Below are 25,721 nucleotides of genomic sequence, written 5' to 3' on the forward strand. Positions count from 1 at the left end.
GGTGATGATGATGATGGTGATGGTGATGATGATGATGATGAAGAAGAAGATGAGAATGAGGATCATGACGATGACGCGTTTCACTCATTTTCCCAAAATGTGACACCCCTAAATATACCACTCTAGGGTGGAGCCCGTATTGCTCATGCCTTATTAAAAGCCTAGTTCACCGGAAGACAGATGGCTTCCGCCTGCTCTACACCACACTCGGACAGTAGCATTTCCTTCTTAAGCACTCACAGAGCGAAGCTTACACCAGTCACAGACTCCACGCACACACACGAAAGTCGCGGCCTTTCTTCCGCGGCTAGAAAGCGGCGCGGAGGTACGTGGGAGCGGGCTGACTCCCTCCGTGGGCGCTTGGCCGCGCGTAACGGCCGCGCTGCAGCAGGCACCGCCACAGCCGATAAATCTCCGCGCCGGCCGCGCGCGAGATTTACGAGCCCTGATGAACTCGCTCATATACAGCCGGGCTTCCCAATTAATTTCCAGAGCGCATAAAGCCGCATCGTCAACCTCCTGCAGTTAAGCCGCGAGTAAGCCGCGCGGCTGCCGCACTAAGTGGTTGTTACCTCGCGACGCAGACCTGCTGTCCGCCGGGTGCCAAAGTGATCCTCCGGTATTAGGATCAAACACATAAATCCGCCAGACACTAACGAGCTATGAGCTCGCTCCTTTTTACTCGCTCCTGCCTCGCAGCGTGCGATATTTCACAACCGAACGACAAATGACTCATTACCCGTTTACAGGAGCGTAAGATGCGGCAGTTTCCGTTCGCAATGGCCGGTACTGAACATTGTGTCTACGGCGGCACTTATGACGTCATTGTTTCATTCTACGATGACTATGTGACCCTTCTCACAAATATAAGTTCAGCGAGACTGTCAGATTGTACACACTGGCTCCATCTAGAATACTGCCAAGAATTTCACGCGTACCAAGGTCAGTTCAGCCACGTGATAGGGGGAGAAATTGTGAATAATTTGATACTGCTTCATTAATATTTGGGCTGTGACGTAATATAATAATAGTGATGTTGTTATTCAATGGAAAAGTTGGAATTTGAGATTTCGTTTACTGTTTTATCAATCACATTTGGCCTAAGAATCATGGATTGGCCATTGTCATATGATATTGCATTATGAAACGTGAGTAGTGCTTACTTTCAGTTTCGCGTGGCTTGAAGCAGTCACAGCTAGCGTGCTACTGATTAAGAAATTGCATTATCGTCCTTCTTAATACTTCATGATACCCGGTTGTGAAGTTATTGTTATGACAAAACAATTTCCTAAGGGACCAGAAAGTTCTTAAGGGCGCAAAAACAACTGTAACATCACACAAAAGGGGAATTTAATATTAAAGCTGCTGCAAGAGGACGATAAAATATTTTTTTTTTTTAGTATAACATGCACACTGGACTGCTGATCTTGGTCTCTGTAATCTTAGCAAAATGCATAGTTAAAATGAAAATAATACTGAGAAGATCACAGGAATAAGCACTGCTAAATGATTCAATATTTCCATAACAAATATTTATTATAACTAAAACATATATCGTACGTTATGCTTAGTACAGCAATTACGGTAGATTTTTATGTCCGTTTCATGTCCATTGAGCGCTCTTTTATATAGCCATTGTCCTATTGAGTAGCACGAGCATCGTCATGATAAGTAATAACAGTTCTTCTCTTTACACAGTACAAGTGTTTAGCGGTCAAGGCTTCATTTGTTCTCCAGCGAACAAAATAGTGAAGGATCGCATATCGATCCGTATTCTTCTGTTTATATTGCCGCCCAAAGACGACGAATTACGTTATTTAGGAAATTCCAACGTCGCTATGCGACGCCTTAATATACATTAATCATTCTTTATAAACAAGTATTCGCCTTCTGGCTGAAAATGTTAACTATTTGCTGTTTTAATGAAGCCAAAAATAGCTAATATCACAGGGCCAATGGAATATCAGGGCCCAGAAAATGAATAAATTTCATTCATAATATTTTGTGTGATAAGGCAAGACAGACTTTCTTCTTTAAAATGACATCCAATTGTATTTTTTTCGTGGATGTAATTTTATTTAGCAAACCGCTTCTACAATGGTTAGCGCTCCTGCCTTCGTTGCGGAAAGCCCCGGGTTCAGTTTCTGGAGTCTCCTCAGATTTTTTTCAAGCAGTTGTATTTCGTACGGAATCCGCTCAGCCTCTGTGAGGCCAAATGAAGAGCTGCTTGAATAAAGAGACAGCAGCATCGCCAGGATTCATTCTCTGGCAGTAACAGCTGCAGAGATTGGCGACATGCTGACCACATGTCGCACTATCATAGATTATTCCTCGAACTGAATCTCAGACAACAGTCAGCCCATCAGAACAGCCCTAAGGCCGAAACAGTCATTAGTGTTTGGTTTCAGTTTTTAACTGTATCTAGCTTAAGTCTTAATACTTTTAATTCATCTTCTAAGCTATATGTATTTTTTTTAGCTACCTTTGTTAAAAAGATATTCAATTTATTTTCTGAAAATATGCTTGTACTATGGCGGCTCGTATAGAGTCTAATACGAGTAGCGCTCTTGTGTCTCCGGCTGCCCGAGTAGATGGAGCGCGGCGGCGGAAGGAGTGTTATGTCGAGTACGGGCGGCTAGTGAGTAGAGTGGACGCCTAGTGCGTAGAGATATGGAGTGCTTCTCCCTAGGGCTGGACAGTTGTAATTGGCGTTTTCTTGGATTTGTGATGTGCCCGGGCTAGCAGTGGTCCTGCCGTAGCGCCTTTTTGAGCGTTCCCGAGTCGTGGAAGATGGCTTGGTTCCGCCTTCTTTGCTAGACAGAAAGTCAAGTGTTTCGTATTGGAAAGCTGGCGGACTATTATGTAGGTACTCTCTCACTCCATGATTTAGAATTGGTTTTCAAATGTTCAAATGTGTGTGAAATTTTACGGGACTTAACTGCTAAGGTCATCAGTCCCTAAGCTTACACACTACTTAACCTAAATTATCCTAAAGACAAACACACACACCCATGCCCGAAGGAGGACTCGAACCTCCGCCGGGACCAGCCGCACAGTTCATGACTGCAGCGCCAAAGACCGCTCGGCTAATCCCGCGCGGCGGAATTGCTTTTACTTGTGGTGCTGTAACTTGAGTGATTTGGAAAGGGCCATTTTAAGTTGTTACATGAGGTTCCAACTTTGATATATGTCACCTCTCCTTATAAACTTTAATGCGTCTTAGTAGCAGTTTTTTTTTTTTCTTCGAGCGCCGCTAAGAATCGCCGCGTACTGGGGCACGATCCGATTGCGGCGTTTGATGATTTGTACATGTGTTTGTTTGTACCCGACCGTGGATTGGGTGAAAGTAAGCGCGCTGAAAACTGTAAACAATCTTGGCATTAAAAGTAGCATGCCTCTATGTGCCTTTGGCTATTTAAATGCTATTTATTTCAATTTCAGTGTTTTAGGTCCTCTGAAGGTGAACTCTAGTTCGCAGCGCTAGTATCATTAGAGGTTCTTCCAATCCATTTGTGGCATACAGCAAACCAGTGCTTAACAATATTGGTTGAAAACAGTCTAGGTTGCAATTTTAGTTTTTTTAGTTTTCAACGACGCGTTTTGCCTTATTTAGGCATCTTCAGGTTATCTTAATTTGGTATTTCTTAGAAGAATCCTTTAGTCAGTGTAGCCAAAAGGGCATCGTCAAATATATCAGGCCAACATCCCCTTCGTTAAACTCAGTAAGAAAAGTTTTCATTGAGTTTATCGAAGGCGATGTTGGCCTGATGTATTCGACGATGCCCTTTTGGCTACACTGACTAAAGGATTCTTCTAAGAAATACCAAATTAAGATAACCTAAAGATACCTAAATAAGGCGAAACGCGTCGTTGAAAAATAAAAAAATAAAATTGAAACCAACACTGTTTTTAACCAATACTATCATTAGGTGTGTTTGCTTTGTGTACCCGTCTTTATCTATTGTATCAAATCGCTTTCGTTGGTTTATTTTGTCGCCGAGGCCATAGATTTTTACAGTGCACAACTGTTATGTGTATTATATGATGATATGTGTCATTAACAGCTCATTCAAGGTGCAGCTTGTACTTAGGCCAACTCTAACTGATACATTTTATCTTAATTCGGCCATAAATGTGGTTAATGAGCTATTGTCACAGTACTGAAAGGTAGGGAGTAAATTTTAAAGCTACTTTATTTAAACTATTTGCAGATTTCTTTAATTGATTTTCTTGAAACCAGACAATTCTACTCAGAATTTCGTATCGACTCTGGTACTGAATAATCATTATATGTTAACTAATAGTCTTTTTAGTACTATAAGTGCACCTGGGCGTGCATTTGTTATTTAGAGACTTGATAAAGGTTATGCTGTTGCTGTGTTTTCACCTGTCTCAGCACTGGATTTTGTTTCTCAAAAACCGTCGACATTTTGTGCTACCATCCAGTTTAGACCAACACCTTCATGTTTGGGCACAGGCATCAAATGTAACAGTAGGGTCATCCATCGTTTCAGGCAACTTGGACTGCATGTATTGTGCAAATTATTATTTTTTGGCTGCTCTATTGTTATGACATCATCAGTTTTAAAACTCTTGTAATTTTAAGACTGTTTCTGTGGTTCTTGCACTCGTTCGAGTTTTACAGACTGCTTTTCTTCACGGATTAGTATTTTCATTGTTCAATATGGTTAATTTATTTTGTGCGGCTTTACTAGGACTCAATTATTGTTTTATGTAATTTCGAGTTGTTATAAATTCGATTCCATCTATTGTTCACGTGGGCAGTTAAAAGGTTCGCCATGTAATTTCAGGCTGCTTAAAGTTGAATCTACTCCGTGTTTCTTGTACAGTAAGGCAAAACATTTTTTTAAACTTTCTTAAAGTCAGAAATGGTAGATGTCAACCCTTTTAAACTCTGAGTGTGAAATAAAGCTGTGGTTCCCTTTAATAGTGAATGATGTTTTAAATTACTCGAGGTACAGTCCCACTCAACAGCATTTGCTGGCGCCGACTGAGGTGCGATTACCTGTTCCAATACCGTCAGATGATTTTCGCAACACGTTCTATGAGAAAATCTCCTATTCACGCTCTTCATTAATTACACGGTTTAAGTACAAAAAAATGGTTCAAATGGCTCTGAGCACTATGGGACTTAACATCTGTGGTCATCAGTCCCCTACAACTTAGAACTACTTAAACCTAACTAACCTAAGGACATCACACACATCCATGCCCGAGGCAGGATTCGAACCTGCGACCGTAGCAGTCGCGCCGTTCCGGACTGCGCGCCTAGAACCGCGAGACCACCGCGGCCGGCGTTTAAGTACAGGGTGAATGAAATGAAACTAGTCCAGAGCATATTTAAGCACTTTAAGATAGGCGACCCCTTTTACAACATCCGCATCTAGCGCCCACAATGTAAGTTGGTTTGCCTGTCTTAAGTTGCACTTCAATTTTGCCCGCGTGTGTAGTGGAACATGTTCACACAATCAGCTAACAGGCTGCTACAAGCACCTGTTTCTCTTTTAGTTGGTGAGTCTCAAGAAGAAACTATCTTCTTATCTATTGTTGTTTTGTCAACAACATCTGACTGTTAATTCTCCTAGAGAAGTTCTAATATTATGGCATCAGAGTTCTCGCTGGTATCGGGTTTTCATCCTGTCTAAATAAAATGATGCAGAATACTGCATTAGGTAACGCACGGAGTGTAAACAGAGGGATATCTTCGGTATGGGGAATAACCACTAAGGTGTACCGCAAGGTTCGATATTGGGTCTATTCTTATTGTTGTTATACATATATGATCTTACATTATGTATCCAAGAAGCAGAAATAATTTCCTGATGATGGCAGTGTTTTACGAATCATGCCTATCGGAATAAATTCAACTCACGAGTATGTATATAACATTTTCTTGAAAATTAATAAGTGAGTTCTCTGCAAATCGGCTCTCACTGAATTTATATAAAACACAACACATGAAACTTGGTACTGCACAAGGTCTGACCACATCATAAGAAATAATGCACGAGAGAAAATCTACCACTGAAACAAAATATTCTAAATTCTTAGATGTCTGTAATCTGCAGTGGAAGACATATTCATTCACTATTGTCTTGTGGTGTCAAATTCTGGGATAACCCTTCATTTAGGAAACATGTGTTTCTTCCACAGGAGCGTGTAATAAGGATAGTTTGTGCTACACCTTCTAGATATACAATCTCTTTTAGACAGTTCTTTAAACAGTTGACATATCGACAATAGCGTAACAGTGCATTTACTCCATTATGAAGTTTGTTATCAACTACATAAATGTCCTCTGTGTGTGTGTGTGTGTGTGTGTGTGTGTGTGTGTGTGTGTGTGTGTGTGTGTGTGTGTGTGTCGTGTGTGTGTGTGTGTCGTGTGTGTGTGTGTGTGTGTGTGTGTGTGTGTGTGTGTGTGTGTGTGTGTTAAGAAACAAGGGAGAACAAAGAGAGAGAGAGAGAGAGAGAGAGAGAGAGAGTCACTAAACATAGCGCATTACAAATCGATGTATGCATGTGACAAAACATTAGAAATAAGAAATTAGTTAATGGACACCATGTTGACATATTTTCCGCTGAAATGATATACTATGGTCATAAAGCTAATTTGTTCATATCACAGAAAATCCACGTAATATGAATATAACTGAGCCGTATTGTCAGCTCAGCGCAAACTTGTCGCGGTTGAGCAACAAGCTGTTAAAGAGAAGAAACATTCAGAAAGATACATAACGCCAAAGTACTCTCATACCCTGGGAATGAGGGTAGGGGAGCAAATGCAGGAATCATCCCTCCCCGTCCTTAATAAGATCGTAGTGGAGGTGGTTTACCATTGCGTTTTCTCACCTCTTATGAAGTGTATAGTGTATATCTCTGTCGTGTGAACGACTGATGAGTGTTCGTACGACGTAGTGTTCATCGAACCAGCTTCGCACTAACTCTCGAACCGCACGTAAATAAAAAACGAACTGCTACACCTTGCCATGCGAGCTCTGATTTCCCACATTTCATTATGATCGTTTCTCCCTATGTAGATCGTCGTCAACAAAGTATTTTCACATTCGGAGAAGAAAGCTGGTGACTGAAATTTCTTGAGAAGTGCTCATCGCAATGAAAACCGTCTTTGGTTTAATGATTTCCGCCTCAAATCCAGTATCACGTCCGAGACACTCTTCCCCCTATTTCTCGGTAATACAAAACTACCCTCCTTTGAACTTTCTCGATGTACTCCGTTAATCCTATCTGGTAAGTAGCCCACATCGCGCAGCAGTACTCCAAAAGAGGACGGCTCTCTTACATTCCAAGAGCAGTAGCATTCGGCCATTGAAAAGTGCCTTGTCCGCTCAATAAAACTACCTGTACCGTCTGCTGTTTTCTTTTAGAGAAAACAGCAGTCTTGAGCGAGAAATAACGCTAACCGCGCAGTAATTATTAAATCAATGAAAGCACCGTGCGCAGGTTGCAAGCAGAGCTCGTTAACAGTGAGCGCAATCTGAAAAACTTAACTAAAATCCAGCTCAAACCACGGTGGGACACCCGGCATAGTAGCAGCAGTTTGGCCGTATACGGGCCGCGGCAGCTTGTAAATAGCCGGTGTACGAGAGCATTACTCTGCCAGCGCTACTCGCCGTCCGCCTTAAATAACGGCGTTACGACTGCAGAACAAGTGCGCGCTAAAGGAGAACATCAATTCTTGCTACAGATCGATGACGGCTCACCGCGTTCACATGAGCACAGTGCTCATGGAAGAATATCAGTCGAGTTGGAGAGCACCTGAGCTCAGTTATTGAGGGGCAGATTCAAAAAAACGATGCTGGCAATATTACCCTGATGTGTTGACTATACTCCCTATAATACGGTTCTGGTCTTGTGACATGGGCAGAGTCAATCAGCTGGAAGATACAATCGCCATGGGAAAGACATCAAGCATGAAGATATTCAAGGCGTCTGGAATAATCAAATGAGGAGGGAAAGATGCTAGGATGGTCCGTGCAGCTGAGCAACATTGGTTAAATGTTGATACCATTGTTCAAGGTTTAAAAAAACTCTAGTTCTGTGACTGTTTAATATGGTGAGGTATCCCCAATGGAAGCCTCCCTATTGCAGAGAAACTGAATAATATTGTACATCACTGGTAGAATATATCTCCTACTGACTGGCGCAATTATTCCAGGTCCGTAATTTAACACTTTTGGGCTGTAAGGACCAGAAACGTCACAAACGTCTATAAACAAATATAAACTAATGAGCCAAAACATTATGACCACCTGTTTAGTAGCGCGTTGGCTCGCCTTTGCAACTAAATACAGCAGCGATACTGCGTGGATTGGATTCGACGTCCTTGGTATGTTTTCGGACGTAGGGGACACTAAATGTCTACGCACAGCTGATGTAATTCCCTAAATTACGGGTAGGTAGTTTGTGGGCGTGGATCTGTGGCCCGATATCGTCATAGGCGTGTTCCGTCGGGTTCAGATCTGGAGATCTGGTGTCCAAGACGTCAACATGAATTCACTACAATGCTCCTCACTATAGCACGATTCTGGTCTCGTAACATGAGCACAGTCAATCAGCTAGAAGATACCATCGCCGTTGGGAAAGACATCAAGGATGAAGAGATTCAAGGCGTCTGGAATAATCAGACGAACGAGTAATTGGACTGGGGAAGGAAAGATGTTAGGATGGCCCGTGCAGCTGAGCAAAGTCACTGTGCCAGGGTGGCGTAGTGGTTAGTGCATCTGGCCAGTGAGCAGGAGACCAGGGTTCGAGATCCAGCCATGGTACATATTTTCATGCGTCGCTTCAGTTTGAATATGGACGTCATAGAGGTCTGAGTCTTGAAAGGTCTCTGGAACCATATAGGTTTACTTGATTAAAGCATCTACGCCTCGATTTCAGGCAGAATCTCCCGTTACGTTAGATGTCAAGGCGCTATTCCAATAGAACAGGAGAGCCTCTGCAAAGCTTTTCGAGTTTAGGTGGAATACCACGTGAACTGAGGCGTTAAGGGTATTTTGGATTGAGGAGCGAGACGTTCTAGAGCAGTCCATGCAGCTGAGGCATAGAGATTAGCGAATCTGTCTAATGATCAGGAGACCTAGCTTCGAATCCCGGCCTTGATACAAATTTTCATTCGTCGTTTCGGTCTACATTTAGTCCACAGCTGTCGTGGTGCCTTCAGTTACTACCACAGGACCCAATGATGCAGGTAAATGCCCTCCGTAGCTTAATACCTGCCTCCACCAGTCTGCGTCCGTGGCGTGGTGCATGTATCTAGAAACGGTCCGCCTGGATGACAGCCTATAAGGACACAGCCATCGACTGGCGCAACGAGAAACTTGTCTTATCCAACAAGGGGACACGTTTCATTGATCGATGATCGAATGTCGATGATCCTCTGCTCTCTCCATAGTAACTGACGATGTCAGCATGGGAACACAGACGGGTCCTCTGTTGTGGAGCTTCATGATCGACAGAGTGCGCTGAATGCATGGCTCCAAAACATTTGTATGTGCACCGGTATTGTACACTGTGATCAGGTCAACCACAGATCGCTGCCTAACCCGCTTTACAGATCGGCAAAGCCTCAGACCTCCACATCCCGCGGTGAGGCGCAGACGTTCAGCTTGTCGCCTTTGTTTCATCGTCCTTCAACAAGTTTCCATAGACGTTCGAGATAGCGGCACGCGAACAACTGAGCAGCTTCGCCGTTCCCGAAATGCTAGTTCCCTGGCGCCAGGCCGTAGCAATATGCCCTATGTGGATTTCCCCATTTGTGGACCTTACCATCGTTAGAATGGTTCCCTCTTAGTCTCTGCTCTACTACATTTTCCTTACCGTGTCATGCGCCCGAAACGCCACCTCATTTAATCTCGTATTTTACGATAGTCATAATGTTTTACACAAATCAAAAAAAGTTTTTCATCACCCCGGTCCCCAGAACTCTTGAAGATTGACTGTGGAGATTGATTGAATCACAGACACAGTCCCTTCGGCTGTTCAGAGATGTCGCTAAACCCGCCCAAAGATGAAAACAACCCAACCATGCATGAGCAGCGCCTAAGACGGATGGGGTCCGACAGCCGGTCAGTTCCAGTCATTCCATCAGGAAGGAGGTACACGACTCGTGTTGTCTGTAGTTCAGCCAAGCCTAGACGGTCAATACCGCAGTTCGATCGCGGCCGCATTGTTACTTTGTGCCAGGAAGGTCTCTCAATAAGGGAAGTGTCTAAGCGTCTCGGAGTGAACCAAAGCGATGTTGTTCGGACATGGAGGAGATACAGAGAGACAGGAACTGTCAAGGACATGCCTCGCTCAGGCCGCCCAAGGGCGATACCTATGGATTATGGCTCGGAGAAATCCTGACAGCAACGCCAACATGTTTAATACAGCTACAGGACGCCGTGTTAAGACTCAAACTGTACGCAATAGGCTGCATGACGCGCAAATTCACACCCGACGTCCATGGCGAGGTCCATCTTTGTGACCACGACACCATGCAGCGCGGTACAGATGGACCCAACAACGTGCCGGATGGACCGCAGGGACTGGCATAACTTTCTCTCCGATGAGTGTCGCATAGCCTTCAACCATCCTACTGCGCACAGTTTGAGTCTTAACACGGCGACCTGTAGCTGTATTCACACTGTTCAGCGAGTGCAGCAAGGTGGAGGTTCCCTAATGTTTTGGGATGGCATTATGTGGGGCCGACGTACGCCGCTGGTGGTCATGGAAGGTGCTGTAACGGCTGTACGATACGTGAATGCCATCCTCCGACCGATGGGGCAACCATATCTGGAGCATACTGCTGAGGCATTCGCCTTCATGGACGACAATTCGCGCCCCCATCGTGCATGTGAATGGCTTCATTCAGGATAACGACCTTGCTCGAATAGAGTGGCCAGCATGTTCTCCAGACATGAACCCTATCGAACATGCCTCGGATAGAATGAAAAGAGCTGTTTATAGACGACGTGACCCACCAAGCACTCTGAGGGATCACCGCCGAATCGCCCTTGAGGAGTGGGACAATCTGGACCAACAGTACCTTGATGAACTTGTAGATAGTTTGCCACGACGAATACAGGCATGCAACAGTGCAAAAGGACGTGCTACTATGTATTGAAGGTACCGGTGTGTGCAGCAACCTGGACCACCATCTCTGAAGGTCTAGCTGTATGGTGGTACAACATGCAATGTGTGGTTTTCATGAGCAATAAAACGGGCTGAAATGATGTTTATCTTGGTCTCAATTCCAGTTTTCTGCACAGATTCCGGAACTCTCGGAACCGAGATGATTCAGAACTTTTTTTGGTATGTGCATATGAGTTACATTTTTCCTCGGACCACAACTTGTTGCCATCAATGTACAATAGTAACGTGCACAGTAAAACGTGTATCCACAGTATCACATGGGAAGTGATCCTCCAGTGGTCGGCGGAAGACCTTGTATGTAGAAATTTGTACATTTACATTACTTTTTAGACAGTGTCAGGCAACCATTTTGGAAACAAAGTGCCACAAGCTGAGTTTTTCCACGATCAACGTTTTCGAAACCTAAGCAGAGTTCCACGAAGAACGCTATCTTGTTCCGGGTAGCGACGACTTGCTAACACTTCCAGTCAGGTGTGCGAAGAGAGTGAGCAGAACGATAGGCCGTGGATGCCAGCTCGACTCTCTCGGCTCGTGGTATAAAACGCGGGACGGTACTGAGGCGGGACAGAACAAGTCGTTTCGGATCGTAGTTTCGGGTCGTAACAACGTCCGCTCATTTTTCTCGGCGATAAACGTCCGTCCCGGGAAGGGGACGCGTTTAAACATTTTGTTAAAACCGCGACCTTCAATAAAGAGGCTCGCCCCGGAGGCGGCGGTGACACAGGCGGCGGCGTGGGTTCGGTGCGTCGCCACCTGCAGGGCCTATTACGTGTGTTTACAGACCGGCCGCGCCGTTCAGCGAGGAATTATGTAAAAATATGTCCCCCGCGCCGCGCCGAGATTTACTGGCGGCTGGCTGGCTATCTCAGATTTCAGGCGCCGATACGAGCTGGCAGAAAGTTCCGCGCCAAACGCCGGATGCAAGAGCACACTGGGGAGGTTGTCCACAGTCTGTATCACCTCAGGAGGTCAGGCGCCTGCCATTTTCTCCGAAGACTAATAGCGGAAGTGAAGTTTCACTCTACCGTAGTGTCCTTAGGAGCGTCAGTTGCGCCTGAACATTTCACCGGAAGGTAAGCAGCTGAATGGAGTCAAAGCACCGTACACCTTGAGTGCAACCTGCCGGCAAGCTGACGATATCGTCTATCATTATGTCCTCCAGCAATGAAAACGCTCTAATTTCTTTGCTAAGTAAAGAAACAACAGGAGAAAAAATGGAAGTAGTTGTGCCCGGATTCGATTCCCGGCCGGGTTGGGGATTTTCGCTGCCCGGAGACTGGGTGTTTGTTATCATTTCATCACCATCATTTGTGGCAGTGGCTTGAATGGACTGTGAGAAAATTAGACTGTGTCACAATTGGGACTTTCTACGGGTGTTGAGCCGGCCGAAGTGGCCGTGCGGTTAAAGGCGCTGCAGTCTGGAACGGCAAGACCGCTACGGTCGCAGGTTCGAATCCTGCCTCGGGCATGGATGTTTGTGATGTCCTTAGGTTAGTTAGGTTTAACTAGTTCTAAGTTCTAGGGGACTAATGACCACAGCAGTTGAGTCCCATAGTGCTCAGAGCCATTTGAACCATTTTTGAACCTACGGGTGTTGATGACCGCACAGTTGAGCGCCCCACTAACCAAAAATCATCATCAAACGCGTGAGTTTGCTCAAGGAACTGAAAGTGGCTCCGAAAGACTGGCACAGTTATCTTAGAAAGGACGAAAGTACATATGTAGAACTTTTCTAGTTAGTCTGGTAGGAAAACCACGCTGATGAGAAATGTGATCTCTCGTCATGGACCGAGCGAGGCGGCGCAGTGGTTAGCACACTGGACTCGCATTCGGGAGGACGACGGTTCAAAGCCGCGTGCGGACATCCTGAATTAGGTTTTCCGTGATTTCCCTAAATCGCTTCAGGCAAATGCCGGGATGGTTCCTTTGAAACGACACGGCCGATTTCCCTCCCTATCCTTACCTAACCCAATGGGACCGATGACCTCACTGTTTCGTCCCAATCTCCTTATGGTCGACTTCCAGCAACTACGGGGAGATATGAAAATCTGAAGTTTTCTACACTCATATTGACTGTGGTACTTGTAAAAACTATACCTAAAACGCGAAACAATTTTCGTTGTTCTACATACACTCCTGGAAATTGAAATAAGAACACCGTGAATTCATTGTCCCAGGAAGGGGAAACTTTATTGACACATTGCTGGGGTCAGATACATCACATGATCACACTGACAGAACCACAGGCACATAGACAGGCAACAGAGCATGCACAATGTCGGCACTAGTACAGTGTATATCCACCTTTCGCAGCAATGCAGGCTGCTATTCTTCCATGGAGACGATCGTAGAGATGCTGGATGTAGTCCTGTGGAACGGCTTGCCATGCCATTTCCACCTGGCGCCTCAGTTGGACCAGCGTTCGTGCTGGACGTGCAGACCGCGTGAGACGACGCTTCATCCAGTCCCAAACATGCTCAATGGGGGACAGATCCGGAGATCTCGCTGGCCAGGGTAGTTGACTTACACCTTCTAGAGCACGTTGGGTGGCACGGGATACATGCGGACGTGCATTGTCCTGTTGGAACAGCAAGTTCCTTTGCCGGTCTAGGAATGGTAGAACGATGGGTTCGATGACGGTTTGGATGTACCGTGCACTATTCAGTGTCCCCTCGACGATCACCAGTGGTGTACGGCCAGTGTAGGAGATCGCTCCCCACACCATGATGCCGGGTGTTGGCCCTGTGTGCCTCGGTCGTATGCAGTCCTGATTGTGGCGCTCACCTGCACGGCGCCAAACACGCATACGACCATCATTGGCACCAAGGCAGAAGCGACTCTCATCGCTGAAGACGACACGTCTCCATTCGTCCCTCCATTCACGCCTGTCGCGACACCACTGGAGACGGGCTGCACGATGTTGGGGCGTGAGCGGAAGACGGCCTAACGGTGTGCGGGACCGTAGCCCAGCTTCATGGAGACGGTTGCGAATGGTCCTCGCCGATACCCCAGGAGCAACAGTGTCCCTAATTTGCTGGGAAGTGGCGGTGCGGTCCCCTACGGCACTGCGTAGGATCCTACGGTCTTGGCGTGCATCCGTGCGTCGCTGCGGTCCGGTCCCAGGTCGACGGGCACGTGCACCTTCCGCCGACCACTGGCGACAACATCGATGTACTGTGGAGACCTCACGCCCCACGTGTTGAGCAATTCGGCGGTACGTCCACCCGGCCTCCCGCATGCCCACTATACGCCCTCGCTCAAAGTCCGTCAACTGCACATACGGTTCACGTCCACGCTGTCGCGGCATGCTACCAGTGTTAAAGACTGCGATGGAGCTCCGTATGCCACGGCAAACTGACTGATACTGACGGCGGCGGTGCACAAATGCTGCGCAGCTAGCGCCATTCGACGGCTAACACCGCGGTTCCTGGTGTGTCCACTGTGCCGTGCGTGTGATCATTGCTTGTACAGCCCTCTCGCAGTGTCCGGAGCAAGTATGGTGGGTCTGACACACCGGTGTCAATGTGTTCTTTTTTCCATTTCCAGGAGTGTACATTGTCATCTCTGCATGACAGCATGTATGAAGCGGGTGTCATCAGGGGAGCACTGGATAGCTTGGATGATCGATTTCAATGGCGGTAGGGATATCAACAATCTACGCTTCGAATATACTACCCTCGTTGCAGAAAAAACTTCTTGTTGCTTTCTGCAGTGTGAAGACCATTAGTTCAAATTTCGTTCTAGAAATAATTAAAAAGACCAAATTGATGGTTATTGTTCGTCAATGTTTAGAATGAATTCAACTTAAAGGTTACTTAAATGGTCTGGAAGTAGTAAATGATTGTGATGATTCGACAACAAATAAAACGACGAATCGTCGTTGACCATTAAGATAAGATCTGGATGAACCGGGAAATATCGAGAACGACGAAAATGCGCTCCGTGTTAACATGGGTGCGCCTTGTGTTCTTACACGACTGCGAGATCTGGACGGTGAAAGTTAGTGACAAGAACCGACAAGGAAAGGAGATAATTTAGAGCAAAAAAATTACAAGGGAAAACTGAAGGAAGAAGACCACGAGAAAGAAGATGGTTGGATCAAACGAAGATCTACGTCTTCACGATATATTAAGAAGAGCTGAAGATCTTTGTGACGTTACGTAAGAAATGAATGAAGAAAGACATCACGACACACAACAATGAGTAAATCGACTAATGATGATGACATAACTATCACTTGCTAGTAAGGAAATGCATATATAATCATCCTGTCCATTTTTCATTTTGACATGATGACAAAAAGAAAAATACAAATTCGATAGAAAGAAAAATTGTATGCAGACATAAAGGTGTAGAGCCCCTTCAGTTTCTTTGGTGCTATTCGTTATGACAACTGTCTTGGTTTAACTTACAGTGAGAGAATTCTGAACGTACTGAGTTTGTCTGGCGTGGTGATGGCCACGGACTGTTGTGGATTCATTTAGTTCGGAGAAGCATAAGTTGACGTAAAGATGTGAGAGAGCTGGAGAAACGTGCGATAATATTTGGTGGAAGGCTTTAAACAACACTTCTTTAATCAATTTCTCAGCAAACCATAGTCGGCTGGCATCTAAATTGCAGAGTTTCATAGCGACATTCCAGAACACGTCGAAACATTCTTCTGGTTTGTCGTGTTGCTTGAAATGATCCTTAACAATCGTTAAAACAAGTCAAACAACTCAAGAATCCATACTGAAAGAGGGCAGGCAACCTGCCAGCCTCTCACCCTGTCACTACCCACACACGCTCCTGGGTGCCTGCGGACTGTCCAGTTCGGCTGGAGCCGGCCGGAGTGGCCATATGGTTCTAGGCGCTACAGTCTGGAACCGCGTGACCGCTACGGTCGCAGGTTCGAATCCTGCCTCGGGCATGGATGTGTGTGATGTGCTTAGGTTTAAGTAGTTCTAAGTTCTAGGGGACTGATGACCACAGCAGTTAAGTCCCATAGTGCTCAGAGCCATTTGAACCATTTTGTTCGGCTGGATGAACGCAAGAGTTGCTGTTGATTCCCTGGCCGCCGGATCGGTCGACCTGCACAGACCAGCCGGACCTCACACACGTTCCGGCTCCAGGTCTTCCGACACCGTTCAGGCGTAACTGACAGGCCTATCGGAGAGTATATGGGGATCTTTAAATGTGACGTACATTACCCGACGAGGATATGAGAAGGCTCAATAGAATCATCTCTGTGTGGAGTGAGGCTATATAGCACCATTTGAAAATGTAGACATAACCTATCAGTGTCGCATATGGGGATCCTCTCGTAATTAGTCTACTGAGAGTATTTAGTCTACTGAGAGTATTTAGTTCGAATGGACAGTTAATGCAGATGGACCCAAATGATGGCACTTCGAGTGGTGATAATGAAGATTTAATGACGTAACTGTTTGCAAGTACATGTTTGCAACCCTGGTACAGCTTGAAATCCTCGCGTCACAGTGCTGCAGTAAGGGCAGTCAACAGCATGAATGCACCACCATATGACAAAGTGTTAGGTGGCGCAGACGCTTTCATTGTTGTCAAACAAGTCTGACGACGAGAAATTAAACGGCAGACCATCTATCTACGAAGATCAGAGAATCACAAGAAAAGGGGGAGCCTTGGTGCTCGAATATCATCATATCAGAATCTAACCGACAATAGAAGGGCTGAAATTCAGTCGTGGATCAGCTTTCAACGTCTTGCGCGACATTAGTACAATGATCTCCATCTATCATGATTGCTCCATGTATCATGATTGCTAACAGCTGCTTAAAAAGCCTGCTGAACTAAGGCAGTGGCAAAAATGTTTCAACTCCCTTGGGCCGAACTAGACGTTTTCGTTAGTACCATGGACAAGGGTAGAGTGTGTCACAATGACCCATGGACAAAAGAGCAAAGCAAGCTGTGGCATCATGTGGACTCACCATTACCGAAAAAGGAAGTCAGTCAACTGGCAAGGGAACGGTGACAGTGTTTGAAACGTCCCCTTAGAAAAATTATACATGACTGTGTTTAAACTGACACACAATATTTTTAGCGCAACGCAATCTGACTTTCAAAAATCCCTACAAAAGAATGGCCCTGACTAACATTAACCTATACCTTTCACAAATCACTTACCTCACCAAAAATCGTCGTTCCTCGAACTACTGCAATACATGAAGCGCCGCTACTGCCATCTAAATAAAAGATTCAAACTACTGAAGGCACTAACTACTAATAGACATAGCTAGCAAATGAAAGATTTTGATAGAGATCAATCAATGTACACTCCTGGAAATGGAAAAAAGAACACATTGACACCGGTGTGTCAGACCCACCATACTTGCTCCGGACACTGCGAGAGGGCTGTACAAGCAATGATCACACGCACGGCACAGCGGACACAACAGGAACCGCGGTGTTGGCCGTCGAATGGCGCTAGCTGCGCAGCGTTTGTGCACCGCCGCCGTCAGTGTCAGCCAGTTTGCCGTGGCATACGGAGCTCCATCGCAGTCTTTAACACTGGTAGCATGCCGCGACAGCGTGGACGTGAACCGTATGTGCAGTTGACGGACTTTGAGCGAGGGCGTATAATGGGCATGCGGGAGGCCGGGTGGACGCACCGCCGAATTGCTCAACACGTGGGGCGTGAGGTCTCCACAGTACATCGATGTTGTCGCCAGTGGTCGGCGGAAGGTGCACGTCCCCGTCGACCTGGGACCGGACCGCAGCGACGCACGGATGCACGCCAAGACCGTAGGATCCTACGCAGTGCCGTAGGGGACCGCACCGCCACTTCCCAGCAAATTAGGGACACTGTTGCTCCTGGGGTATCGGCGAGGACCATTCGCAACCGTCTCCATGAAGCTGGGCTACGGTCCCGCACACCGTTAGGCCGTCTTCCGCTCACGCCCCAACATCGTGCAGCCCGCCTCCAATGGTGTCGCGACAGGCGTGAATGGAGGGACGAATGGAGACGTGTCGTCTTCAGCGATGAGAGTCGCTTCTGCCTTGGTGCCAATGATGGTCGTATGCGTGTTTGGCGCCGTGCAGGTGAGCGCCACAATCAGGACTGCATACGACCGAGGCACACAGGGCCAACACCCGGCATCATGGTGTGGGGAGCGATCTCCTACACTGGCCGTACACCACTGGTGATCGTCGAGGGGACACTGAATAGTGCACGGTACATCCAAACCGTCATCGAACCCATCGTTCTACCATTCCTAGACCGGCAAAGGAACTTGCTGTTCCAACAGGACAATGCACGTCCGCATGTATCCTGTGCCACCCAACGTGCTCTAGAAGGTGTAAGTCAACTACCCTGGCCAGCAAGATCTCCGGATCTGTCCCCCATTGAGCATGTTTGGGACTGGATGAAGCGTCGTCTCACCCGGTCTGCACGTCCAGCACGAACGCTGGCCCAACTGAGGCGCCAGGTGGAAATGGCATGGCAAGCCGTTCCACAGGACTACATCCAGCATCTCTACGATCGTCTCTTTGGGAGAATAGCAGCCTGCATTGCTGCGAAAGATGGATATACACTGTACTAGTGCCGACATTGTGCATGCTCTGTTGCCTGTGTCTATGTGCCTGTGGTTCTGTCAGTGTGATCATGTGATGTATCTGACCCCAGGAATTTGTCAATAAAGTTTCCCCTTCCTGGGACAATGAATTCACGGTGTTCTTATTTCAGTTTCCAAGAGTGTATTACACAACAGTCAATGTTCAGCATCCAGACTATGGGCATCTTAAAAATACTAGACTATTACGAAAGCAAGGTTCGACAGGTCGTAAAATGGAAACCGCAGCGAAAATAAAAAGTCTTATTTCCAACAGTTTCCCACACCTTTCAGCTTTTTATCAACAAACTCGCCGCTCCGACATAGACATTTGTTGTAGCTTAGTACCGACTTTCCAGCATCGTCCTCATAGAAGGCAGCCACCTGCGCTTTCCGCCACTTCCCTACGATGGTCAACAGTTCATTATCTGTGCGAAAATGTTGTCTTCATACCCAAAGATTATTCTGACCAGAGATGAACAACAGAGGGAGCCAAGTTGGGGCTGTATGGGGGGGGGGGGGGGGGGGTGATCATATTCTTCCCATAGAAAACGCTCCTGGGGCGTCCGAGTAGCCCTCGTAAATGAATTGCAGAGACAGAAGAAAAAAGACAGAAGAACAACAGATAGAATTAACAACAGTAGTAAAAATAAGCAATGCAAAAAATAAGGTAGAATAATTTTAGACGTTGACCAAGAATTTATTCTGGCTCCTGACTATTCAACAATTACACAAGTACGCTGAAGCGCCAAAGAAACTGGTATAGGCATGCGTATTCAAATACGCAAGGCGCTGCGCTGCGGTCGGCAACGCCTATGTAAGACTAGAAGTGTCTGGCGGAGTTGTTAGATCGGTTACTGCTGCTACAATGGCAGGTTATCAAGATTTAAGTGAGTCTGAACGTGGTGTTATAGTCGGCGCACGAGCGATGGGATACAGCATTTCCGAGGTAGCGACGAAGTGAGGATTTTCCTGTACGACCATTTCACGAGTGCACCGTGAATATCAGGAATCCGGTAAAACATCATAATCTCAGACATCGCTGCGTGTGGAAAGTAATCCTGTAAGAACGGGACAAACGACGACTGAAGAGAATCGTTCAATGTGACAGAAGCTCAAACTTCCGAAAATTACTGCTCATTTCAATACTGGGCCATCAACAAGTGTCAGAGTGCGAACCATTCAACGGAACATCATAGATATGGGCTTTCGGAGACGAAGGTCCGCTCCTGTACCCTTGATGACTGCACGACAGAAAGCTATAAGCCTAACCTGGGCCCGTCAACAGCGACATTGGACGTTACCTGGTCAGACGTATCTCGTTTCAAATTGCTTCGAGCGGAGGGCCGTGTACGGATATGGAGACAACCTCATGAATCCATGGACCCTGCATATCAGCTGGCGGTTGTTCAAGCTGGTGGAGGCTCTGCAATGGTGTGGGAAGAGTGCAGTTGGAGTGATATGGGATCCTTGATACTTCTAGATACGACTCTGACAGTTCATGTGAACGTAAGCATCCTGTCTGATCACCTGCATCCATTCATGTCCACTGTGCATTCTAGCAGGACAAAGTGACATCTCACACGCCGAGAATTGCTACAGAGTGGCTCCAGGGATACTCCTCTGAGTTTAAACGCTTCTGCTGGCCACCAAACTCCCTAGAACATTATTGATTATATTTGGGATGCCTTGCAACATGCTGCGCAGAAGAGATCTTCACCCCCTGATACTCTTACGGATTTATTGACAGCCGTGCAGGATTCATGGTGTCAGTTCTCTCCAGCACTACTTCAGACATTAGTCGAGTCCATGCCACGTCTTGTTACGGCACTTCTGCGTGCTCGCAAGAGCACTACAAGATATTTGGCTCTTCAGTTCAGTATTTCAGAGGCATCACACTAAATTGAGAAGAATACCGACGTTTATGTTTCCGGATAGCATGACTCTGATAGTCCTATGAATAAAGGAAACCTGCAAAGTATGTTAAGAGATGAATGAAAAATGGAAAGTAGAACACAAGAAACAGAACTGGTTATGTGCTATCAAGTATCAGAACATGCAGACTTCGAATTTACAGTAAAAACAAATAAGACCATACAAATATTTACGTGGTAAGGTAACTGAAAACAGAAGTTATAAAATAAAGAAATAGAGAAGTGAAACTAGTCTGTAAATAAAACAAGAATGCTGTACTCAAAGTACATAAATTATCGAAGTAAAAACTAGTTAAAAGTTGCATCTGCACCATGGCGCTTTGAAATTATGAAATGTGAACAGGAGGGAACAACGGTCGGAAACTCTTGAAACATATGAGGTTTGATGCTGAAGACGATTTTGAGGGTAAAAATGGATACAACCACCAACTATGCAGTTTTTCGAAGAATTGGTGAAGAAAGAACATTCATGAAAACAATCGAACACAGACGGTAGCAATCGATAAAGCACTTAAAACGCTACAGTTAGTACTTGTTTCATATTATGACAGGACCACTGCAAGAGAAGAATGACCCCGATTAGAGTTCTAAAACAGGCCATAAATATTATGCGAGTATGTAACACGCATTCACCTCCACAGTTTAGTACTCAGCCTGACTGACTGCCATGTGAAGGACTCGCGTTCATTCCCGGTACTGTCAGAGAGTTTTCCTCGGTGGCGCGAGTGGAATAGGGACCACACGGAATATAGATGTCAGCTGAAGAGCTACCTGCATGGGAAGTAGCGGCTCCGAAGTTTGGTTGGCTGACGACTGTGAGAGCTGTGCTAACCAAATGTCCCTTCATATCACATCCGAATGATGTCATGTTGTTGTGGATGACACGGTGGACGGTCGGCATCCCGTGATCCTGTGGGCTTGAGGACGCTATCTATGCAGAAATGAAAGAGTTAATTGGCAGTGGAACCAGATAGAGAGCTAAGAGGAAGACTGAAGAAAAAGACGGAGGAGATGTTTGGATATGCTCGGTTAATTATAATTTTCAGCAGCTTTCCCGAGCAGAGAATTATTTGTAGCGACTAAATGATAGGTACCAAGCAAAGTGGTGGAGTGGTAAGACACTGGACCCACATTCAGGAAAATGGTGGTTTAAGTTCCTCATTAGCCATCCAGATTTAATTTTTACTTAATTTCCCGAAATCGACGAACCGAAACATCGCGATGATTTCTTTTCAAAGGGCACAGCCTAGTACATTCCTCATCCTTCCTTAAGTGCCGTCTCCAGTGGCTTTGTTGTCGGCCGGATGTTAAACCCTAATCTGTTGCCTTTCTTTCCTGAAGCAGAAACTTCATTCATCTGTGAAGAACCAGAATTATACTGGAACATCACTGAGCTGTGGCAGTTGGCTCTCTTCTTGGAAACCAAGTAGGATTCGAAAACAGCGCTGATGCGAATCCCAGTTCTTCAAGTACCATAACCTGAAAATAAAAGAACAGGTTGAAGGAAGACAACCATACTGTGGATTTGGTATTTTTAGATTGAGGAGAGCTAGGTAAAAGATCAGCACGCCGACGTCTACTAGAGAAGAAACATCAACAGGGCATGTCTAGCCACGTGGTCACCAGCGAAGAACAACTCTGCTGGTGAAAATAAGTCTGATTTACGAGGGGTAGCCCAAAGTGTTAATTGTCACCTCGAAAAAAAGTCAAGCTGCGACTGTGCAATTTGGTGTTGGTCCTCCTCTACATATTCTTCCATCAATGTGACACAAATCAAATGATGGATGACATGGCGAAGACCTTAGGTGCATAAATCTGCATTTTGTCCAGGCGGAGAACGTACCACCTTTTTTACCACGTCGTCACTATACCTATTACACAATGATTTCTTCATCCAAGGAAAGAGGAAAGAGTCACTGGGTGCCGTCAGAAGCGTACGGTGTTAGAGGCGAAGGGGGGGGGGAGGAGGGGGGGATTTGATAGCCCAAAGAAGCAGTTTGCTGGCTGTCTCCTCTGCAGAAATGACTGGTGCATTTCGTGGAAGCAAGACAACCACTGGACAATTTCTTGCGACGCTCCTTCTTGCCTGGGTAGAAACATGGTCAAGGGATATTGGTAAAGTAGAATGTTCATGTGACGTTTTGCCCGTCACAAGCTTAATCTAGTTACACGACATTGTGACAGTCGCAAAACATGTAAGTAGGATGTTTAGGTTTTCTTATTGGTAACGCCACGTAGCGCTCTGTATGAAAAATCACTGGCTGTGCTGTGTGCAGTCTGTGGCTAGTTTGCATTGTTGTCTGCCATTGTAGTGTTGGGCAGATGGATGTGAACAGCGCGTAGCGTTGAGCAGTTGGAGGTGAGCCGCCAGCAGTGGTGGATGTGGGGAGAGAGATGGCGGAGTATTGAAATTTGTAAGACTGGATGTAATGAACTGCTATATATATATATATATATATATATATATATATATATTATGACTTTTGAACACTAGTAAGGTAAATACACTCCTGGAAATTGAAATAAGAACACCGTGAATTCATTGTCCCAGGAAGGGGAAACTTTATTGACACATTCCTGAGGTCAGATACATCACATGATCACACTGACAGAACCACAGGCACATAGACACAGGCAACAGAGCATGCACAATGTCGGCACTAGTACAGTGTATATCCACCTTTCACAGCAATGCAGGCTGCTATTCTCCCATGGAGACGATCGTAGAGATGCTGGATGTAGTCCTGTGGAACGGCTTGCCATGCCATTTCCACCTGGCGCCTCAGTTGGACCAGCGTTCGTGCTGGACGTGCAGACCGCGTGAGACGACGCTTCATCCAGTCCCAAACATGCTCAATGGGGGACAGATCCGGAGATCTTGCTGGCCAGGATAGTTGACTTACACCTTCTAGAGCACGTTGGGTGGCACGGGATACATGCGGACGTGCATTGTCCTGTTGGAACAGCAAGTTCCCTTGCCGGTCTAGGAATGGTAGAACGATGGGTTCGATGACGGTTTGGATGTACCGTGCACTATTCAGTGTCCCCTCGACGATCACCAGTGGTGTACGGCCAGTGTAGGAGATCGCTCCCCACACCATGATGCCGGGTGTTGGCCCTGTGTGCCTCGGTCGTATGCAGTCCTCATTGTGGCGCTCACCTGCACGGCGCCAAACACGCATACGACCATCATTGGCACCAAGGCAGAAGCGACTCTCATCGCTGAAGACGACACGTCTCCATTCGTCCCTCCATTCACGCCTGTCGCGACACCACTGGAGGCGGGCTGCACGATGTTGGGGCGTGAGCGGAAGACGGCCTAACGGTGTGCGGGACCGTAGCCCAGCTTCATGGAGACGGTTGCGAATGGTCCTCGCCGATACCCCAGGAGCAACAGTGTCCCTAATTTGCTGGGAAGTGGCGGTGCGGTCCCCTACGGCACTGCGTAGGATCCTACGGTCTTGGCGTGCACCGTGCGTCGCTGCGGTCCGGTCCCAGGTCGACGGGCACGTGCACCTTCCGCCGACCACTGGCGACAACATCGATGTACTGTGGAGACCTCACGCCCCACGTGTTGAGCAATTCGGCGGTACGTCCACCCGGCCTCCCGCGTGCCCACTATACGCCCTCGCTCAAAGTCTGTCAACTCCACATACGGTTCACGTCCACGCTGTCGCGGCATGCTACCAGTGTTAAAGACTGCGATGGAGCTCCGTATGCCACGGCAAACTGGCTGACACTGACGGCGGCGGTGCACAAATGCTGCGCAGTTAGCGCCATTCGACGGCCAACACCGCGGTTCCTGTTGTGTCCGCTGTGCCGTGCGTGTGATCATTGCTTGTACAGCCCTCTCGCAGTGTCCGGAGCAAGTATGGTGGGTCTGACACACCGGTGTCAATGTGTTCTTTTTTCCATTTCCAGGAGTGTAGAAACTCCAACCAGCTATTTTATAATATTTTAAATAGGTAACTTTCGACCCACCCAATGCACACCAGGTGGAGGGGCATTCGCAGAAGATCACGTGCAGCTAGTCCTCAGGGTTGTATTGTTGGTAAAAATAACTGGATTTACATGGGGATTATCGAAATGATGTCCAGAAAAGTAGTAGTTATTTAGGATACTGACGCGTGTAAAAGTGGCATAACTACACAACCGCACTCAAGCGACGAACACAACGATGATGTAACAGCGACTGAAGCTCGTACAACAAACACCGTAGGCTGGGTGAAACAATTAAGAGATTAGAAACAGAATGGAGGAGGAGGAGGAGATTACTGTTTAACGTCCCGTCGACAACGAGGTCATTAGAGACGGAGCACAAGCTCGGATTAGGGAAGGATGGGGAATGAAATCGGCCGTGCCCTTTCTAAGGAACCACCCCGGCATTTGCCTGAAGCGATTTAGGGAAATCACGGAAAACCTAAATCAGGATGTCTGGACGCGGGATTGAACCGTCGTCCTCCCGAATGCGAGTCCAGTGTGGGAAACAGAATGGTGCAAACAAATAAAACAATTGAGCTGGTAGCCATCGGTGGCCGTAGTAGGGACGGACAGTAAGAACTGTATGCTTTTGGAATGAGAGGGATGTTAAAAACCAAATGGAGACGTAAATCATTAAATGCGGCACTGGGCAGGTAGGTGAAGAAAATTTAATTTATGAGAACATTACCAGAGGGGGGGGGGGGGGGGTGGGCAGGTTTACCGGGAGACTTGGTAATGCGTGAAGGTTAGTCTGGTACTAGGAGCAGGGAGAAGGCTAAGCGACATGGAATGTGCAGCACTGCAGCACTTATTATTGAGGACAACGATATGCAAAGAAGAGACTTTAACGCCTAAAGAAGACATGAAGGTCGGCACCAAATCGGTCCATAGAATCATGATTATAAAAAGAATCTTCTGTGAAGTACTTGAACCATTGCTATTGATGAGGTACTGTATATGCAGTTGCGTTATGGTAAGGACGTGGAAAGATGAGCCGTATAACTAGCGTGAACAATATGATGCACGGTTAGAGAGCGGAATCGCCTATGGAACAGAATGAGCT

This window comes from Schistocerca serialis, chromosome 6, assembly GCF_023864345.2.
Source record: "Schistocerca serialis cubense isolate TAMUIC-IGC-003099 chromosome 6, iqSchSeri2.2, whole genome shotgun sequence".
NCBI classification, from domain to species: Eukaryota; Metazoa; Arthropoda; class Insecta; order Orthoptera; family Acrididae; genus Schistocerca; species Schistocerca serialis.